This window comes from Macaca nemestrina, chromosome 5 (assembly GCF_043159975.1).
Source record: "Macaca nemestrina isolate mMacNem1 chromosome 5, mMacNem.hap1, whole genome shotgun sequence".
NCBI classification, from domain to species: Eukaryota; Metazoa; Chordata; class Mammalia; order Primates; family Cercopithecidae; genus Macaca; species Macaca nemestrina.
Genome location: NC_092129.1, coordinates 92,777,066 through 92,783,995, shown reverse-complemented (window position 1 = coordinate 92,783,995; position 6,930 = coordinate 92,777,066). Strand labels below are relative to the sequence as shown.

Below are 6,930 nucleotides of genomic sequence, written 5' to 3'. Positions count from 1 at the left end.
TTTTCTTTTTCGTGTGTTTGCATGTAAAAATTCTTGTACTCTTTTGGGTTTCCTAGACCTTGTGCATGTTCATGGAGTTTGGGACCTTCATATTTTTTTAGACCAGACTATACATTCTGGCACAGCTTTCACAAAGCTTGTGTGGGCATTATAGAGTATTAGTCCAACTGATGATAACTTTTTGCATTGATTCCACTTAATATTTCCAGAGTGCATAGGTACACCTGGAACCTCAAACAAGAGAATCAAACTGAGCCAAATTAGAGTTCAACCCTTTCTGCGGGCTCACCTGGTCAATATCAGAGGTTCCAACACCACGTCACCACCCATAATCTATTGGCATGTTTTACAGGGCTATAACAAAGTACCATGGCAAACCTCACTTCTGCTTACATATTACTCAGTTATCTTCATCATAATCAGCTGTTTTACTAAATGTTCAAGTAGGAACATTTGCTTAATTTTATAAAATGTTTGTAAAATATCTACCCCGATAATCACGTGTTTTAACATGTCTATGGAAGTAATAAAATTTATAGATTACCTAAAGTTGAACCAACCTTCCTATATTATAGAATAAGTTATAATCAGTTTATGATCTAGAATCTGTTTAATACACTGTTGTATTTAAGTTATGGTCATATGAAGTATATATAATTATTATACTTAAAATGAAATGCTGCATTAATATTTAAATTATAGGATTTTTATATCTGTATTCCTAAGTGAGATATAACAATGTTTACAAATGTCTATTAAGTGCCTGTTATGTGGTAAGCAGTGTTCAAAACATTGAGGTTTCAGCTGTACCTTCATGGAACTAACCCTCCAGTGGTCAGAGACACACAATAAACATGTTTAAAAAGTGAAAGTAAAATCAATTCACATCATCATATGACAAATAAAATAAAATTGATTGAATTGGTTAGAGAGTGCCTGAGGCAGCATAACCTTAGAGTGTTTAAGGAAGGACTCTGAGGACTTGCAATTTGAGTTAAAACCTGAGTGATGAGAAGAATTTCAGCTTTAAAACATCCTGAGAAAGAATGTTTTTGTAGAAGGTATAAAACAGAAGTTGCCAAAATACAGGTTTTAGTTTTCTATGTAATTATTTAGCTTTACTAATTCTAACATCACTGTTATTAGGGGGAGTTTCATAATTTTTGTTTTCTGGGATATGTTTCAGTGCAATACATATTATTTACTTGCTGAAGTTGTGATAGCATTTACTAGAAGCATCATAAGAATCTGACTGCATTTGGTTTGATGTTTCTTTGATAGTTTTTCTATTCCATAGTTGTTGGTTACTACAGGTTAACTCCCAGGTTTTCTAGCTCTTTGGTCATCCATTAAGTAGTTGTTTAAAACAAATACACATTTTCATTATTTTTATTTTTTTTTCATCGTGTGTGGAGCATTTTCTCATGGTTTTTTTTTATGTACTGTCAGCGATTACTAACTCTTTGTAATTACTCTTGCCAAGTAATTGTTTTTATTTTCTCTGAAAGCATTTCCAAGGTTTTCTGTTTTCACTGTTATTTTCTACTTGGCATCTTTTTGGAAAGTATCAGATCATGTATTATTAGCTCTTTCTTTTGCTTCTTAATTTGTGTTTCTTTATTATCTTCCTGTACTTCTTTTTTAACATCTGAGATCAACATTTAATAAGTTGTCTTCCTCATCAAAAAATCTCTTTGACAACATCTCATGTGTTTTGATATGTAATGTGCTGCAGTAATAAAAAGTTTTGTCTTCCCCTTCATGCAGTGTTATTTAATAAGATGAATAAGTATTTTTAAGTATACATGGTTCTTCTTTTTGCATAACACATTAAAGCTACTATTTAACTTTTTTGTTTCTAGTTTGTCCTTTGTTGAAATTTCTCCCAAGTGCTGGTAATAAGTGGATATTTTAAGGTATGTTTTCAAAGTTTATGTAAATTTATACACTTTAATTTATAGCCTAATATAATTATGGCTATAATTATGGCTATATATTATAGCTATAATATAATTATGGCTATATATATTATGGCTATAGTATGTAATATGGCACTAATATAAATAAAAATAGTTTATTTGTTCATCCATTCATTCAACAGATATTTACTGAGCCCCTACCTTGCTTTAGTCATTGTCCCTAGAAATAGGGATAAAGCTACAAGTAAATGAAAGAAAAGGTGTTGGCTTTATGTTTAAATATAAATACAATGTATAATGCAGAAGAAATGAAAAGAAGTGCAGATAGCTAGAGAGACAAGAAATCATCATAGTACTATTCCACAAAGATGGTCACTTAACAAGTTGATGCATTTATTTTCAGTTTTTCTTAATTCATGCTAAAAATACAGATTCAGAGAAGAGATTTCACTGCCACTTAAAACATAACTAGCCAAATTGTAAAGACAAGCACATTACATTTTAAGAGTCCTAAGATGGGTCAAATAAGAAATCGAAACTATTTGAACCAATGTTTTCAACCTTTTTGAAAACTGGAAATAAGCCAGGCTTTCTTCATTGCACGCTTTCCATTAGCTGTTACTTAACAGAAAACATTTCAGATGCCTCTCTTTGCATTGCTGTCTTGATTTTCTTTTTTTCAATTTCAGCAGAGTGGCTCATAAATAAACATGTTCACGGCTCAGGTTGGGAGTGACAGTTTATTCCTACTATTTTGATGGATTGTACAAGATATCTACAGTTCTCTTCTCTAACTAAACATCCATGCATGCACTGTAAAATTAATCATAACATGGCAGGATGCCTAAAAATTTGGAACAGCTTCTTTCTTGATGACTCTTAGTATCAAAGTGAAACTTTCATTTTAGTAATGATAATTAATGAAACCTATTATTTGATGATTTATCCTCCAAAAGGCATATATACTGCCTTTCTGAGAACCCCAGCTTCACTCATAAACCATGCCACATGTGCTTAGCTGTCAATAGGTTATATTTGATTAGAAAGTGAGTGCCTTCCTTTGGTCATTGAATCACTATTGATGCTTTTCATGGAAACTTGTGGTAATATTTTTCACATATTTGCTGATGGCCTTGAAGTCTGTATACATAAGCAGTGCTGCATCATTAAAGATCGGCACCCAAGTGTGGTAATGCCCTTCTGTGAACCCCAACTCCTCTGTACCTTGAGAATAAACCTTGCCCTAATCACAGGGAAAATGGGAGGTAAAGGGAAGACTGCATATATGTCACTTACCTCCTATGCAAGGGGATGTCACACTTATTCCAATGTTTATTCTCTCTTTTTACTCTTCTTCCAGCTGAGCTCTTTCAACTCACTGGGAAGAGGTTGGTTCTTGAGATCTGAAGGTCATGAATTCTATTGCACTGGCAGGCTTCAACGATGTGGTTAACAGATGACTATGATGTCTGTATTCTTTGTATATATGGTCACAGATCATTAAACATCACTTCCATTAACATCTGCTTCTGTCTTTCAACAATAATGTATGTGAGCCAATGGAATGTCTTGAGGAAAGGCATATTTACACACAGAAGGAATTATTGGTTGTATGTTATATAATCATCACAAGAAAGATGTGATCTAAAAATATGACTAAATGAGGAATTAAAAATAGTAGAACTCTCTTTCTTGACAGCCTGCTAATTCTGCCTTTATAGTATCTATTTCATTTCTTTCATGTCCTATTGCATACCCTTCACTGAAAGACCTGAACTATTGCATAATCTTCAAATTAATCTCCACATTTGCAACGTGTTCTAATGTGTATGTGTCATGTTGCTTTGATTTTTAACACTCTGTTCTCATCAAACAAAATCCACCAATGTCCCCCTTATTGGTATAAAGCATTCAAATTCCTTAATCTGATCCAATGTTCTTTATAATATGAGCCAACCTTGCATTTTAATTATTATTTTTTACTGGTATGCTACATATACTCTCTTCTTTTTCCAAGTAGGTCATACCATTTGTGAGAGTGTTGCATGGGGGATGGAATTTAACAGGCTTGTGCTTTTAACACTAATCTTACCTTTTCCAATGAATTTTAAAAAATGATTAAATTCTTCACTGGGGACAACCACTAGGTTTGCTATATAATGAACCAGCGAGGGTACAGTTCTACCATGGAGCTTGAGACAACTGTAGATGCTCTATAAATGAAGCCAGTGGTAATAGTAATAGCAGGGGCAAACTCTCCCATCTAGTAGTTTCCAACCATTTTCTTTACTCAAGTCCAGTCCTTCAGTTGTTATGTCATTTCTTCTTCCTTTATGAGTTTCTTCATAATTATTACTAAGATACTGAGATGTTTGCCATCCCTAATTCTACAGCTTAATTGTTTATATCATTAATTTGTGTTTTAATCTTCCTTGTTTTTAGACTCCGTATAAAAATTTGAAGCTGCTAGAGGGAAATGCCCTTATATCTGTTGTCAGTTTTCTGTAGCAATGTCAGCTTCACAATTTAATAGGGTACTTAATGTCAATTTGTTGGTTAATTTATCTACTGATATATCACTGAGTAAATGCCATACATCTAAGGAATATGGCTTTGTAACAGTACTAAATGGAACTTAATATTTTTATTAAGTTTTTTTTATGTTAAATTTTTACTAACATCCTGGTGTCAACTTTATTTTTAACAGTAGTAAATGAAATTTACTAGTTTGTGACAGCAACTTTAAAATAGCCAAGATTTTACTTCTTTCAATTTTAGCTAAATCTGTTCTTTCCTACAGATGCATATTCAACTGAATGACACCACCAGATTATCCAGTCAATTTTGTGTCAGGAACATGCTAATCCTCATATAGTTCTGATCATGTTTTATTATTACTCACATTTTACAGATAATGATAACATTGGGATTCAAAGACAATATGGAAGGTACTCAAATGTGGATAGCTACTGTGAAAGATTAGAATATGATTCAGCAAATACTCACTTACCTCCTTGCTTCCCTCTTGGGATGTAGTACATTCTATGCTGCATTTGAATTTGACCACGTAATTTTGGCCACAGAAAATAAGTAGATATTATGTGAGCAAGGCCTGAAAATGTGTTTTAAATGTGTTATATCGTTTAGGTTGCTTTTGCCTTTTCGCTACTTACCATGATAATAATATATCTTTGGTGGCCACTTATCCATGGAGAATGGACCTAACCCTGGCCTGCAGTTAGGAGCTGAGGCCAGGCTGACCACAGCTTGAAGCAGAGCTGCCCAGACAATCACAGCCTATAGGGCCAAACTGCCTTGACCTGTAGACCTATGAACTAAACAATTAAATGTTTGTTATTATTGGTTTGGGATGGTTTGTTAGACAGCATTAGCATGGCAATAACTGAATAATTTACTAATAATTGAATGTGCTAAGATTTGAACTCAGATCTGTAATCATCTGTATACTTTCCACCACACCACACTTCATTAGCCAAAATGCACAAAGAAGGACTACATTTGGATAGTTATTCACAAACCACAGCTCATATGCTTCTATATTGATCAAAATAACATTCAGCTTTCTTTACATTGCTATGAGAACATACTTCTATGAAAAGCACTCTGATTATCAAAATGAACATCATTAGAAATGCTTTCTTAATGTCTGCAAATCCATTTTCAGCATGCTGTTTGTATAGTTAGGACATCCAAACTGCAAAACCATTGCTTGAAAATATCTGCTCTCATATATGTACACTACTCTAGACAAATCCTGCTTGAGGTGAATTCATTATCACAAGACAGTCCTAAATTAAATATAAATTTTATGTATTCACTAATGATAAACAGTAATTTTTCAGAGTTAGAGGGTAAGCTACTTACTTTAGAAAGTCACATCAAACTGGAGAGTGGATGATTAACAAAATGTTAATTGCCAAATGTGATAGGTAATTGAAAATGTGATAATTGACATATAATTTTGGCTATTAGCACATCATTCACTGCTTCTAATATTTGTATGTCCTTCTTATGGGAATATTCAGTGCCTAGAATAGAACAGTAACACAATTGAACTGGCTAAAGTCAGAAGTATTTGATTAACCTGTGCTAACTAGTTTCTAGTTGGCAATCAACTTGACCAACATCTCATATTTGGTGTTACTTTACAAATTTATTTTGGCATCTCAACAACTTAAATCACAGAAACCTTATATAAAAATGTTGAGTTTTTATTTGACATCTGAAGTGTCGCCTATTGAAAATTATTGTGAGTCATCATGTCTCTCTCCTTAAGTGTTAATATTGATAGTGATTGTAGTAGATGGCTGCAGAGATGACTGTCAGTTATTCAGCCCTTGCTCCTACATATATGTTGTACCTCCCATCATTGAGATGGAATCTTTTTCCACTCTTCTCACATCTGTGTTGAGTTTTTGACTTATTTTGACCAATAGAATGTGGCAGAAATAACATTGTGCTAGTTCCAGGTCTAGATCTTAAGAAACAAGGTTGCCTTAGTTTTTGCTTTCTTGGCATCACACTTCCCTGCAGAGGTTTAGTAAGACTTCTGAATAATGGAAGACCACTGGTTGGAGAGAGTCTCAGCCACTCCTGAAGCTCTTCCAACTATTCTATCTGAAGTGCCAGACTTGTAAGTGAAGACATCTCAAATCCTCTAGCCCCAGTTAAGCCACCCAGCACAATAGCATGCAGAGCAGAGATAAGCTGTTCCCCCAAAGCCCTACCCAAATTGCAAAAATATGAAAAATAATAAATGTTGGTTGTTGTTTTAAGCCACTAAGTTTTGGGGTGGTTTTTCATGCAACAAAAGATAACTGACAGTGATATAAGATATAACACAAGAAAGAGCCTTCACAATATATTTTAATATTTCCTATATATGACCTCAGTTCTAATAAAAGCATTTCACTAATATCTCTTTTCCCAGCTTAATTAAAGTCATTAAAAAGTCATGGTTTATTGCATTATTTTCCAATTGTTATTGTTT

The 6,930-nt window shown here is 33.5% G+C and overlaps 1 long non-coding RNA gene across 1 annotated transcript; it reads right to left on the bottom strand.

Moving 5' to 3' along the window:
- Nucleotides 1-3,195: 3,195 nt before the first annotated feature.
- Nucleotides 3,196-5,994, bottom strand: LOC105492203 (uncharacterized). Its single transcript, XR_011623075.1, has 3 exons — nt 5,805-5,994; nt 5,093-5,254; nt 3,196-3,452 (listed from the first exon to the last, which is right to left on the bottom strand). It is a non-coding gene; the product is annotated as an uncharacterized lncRNA (long non-coding RNA).
- Nucleotides 5,995-6,930: the final 936 nt, after the last annotated feature.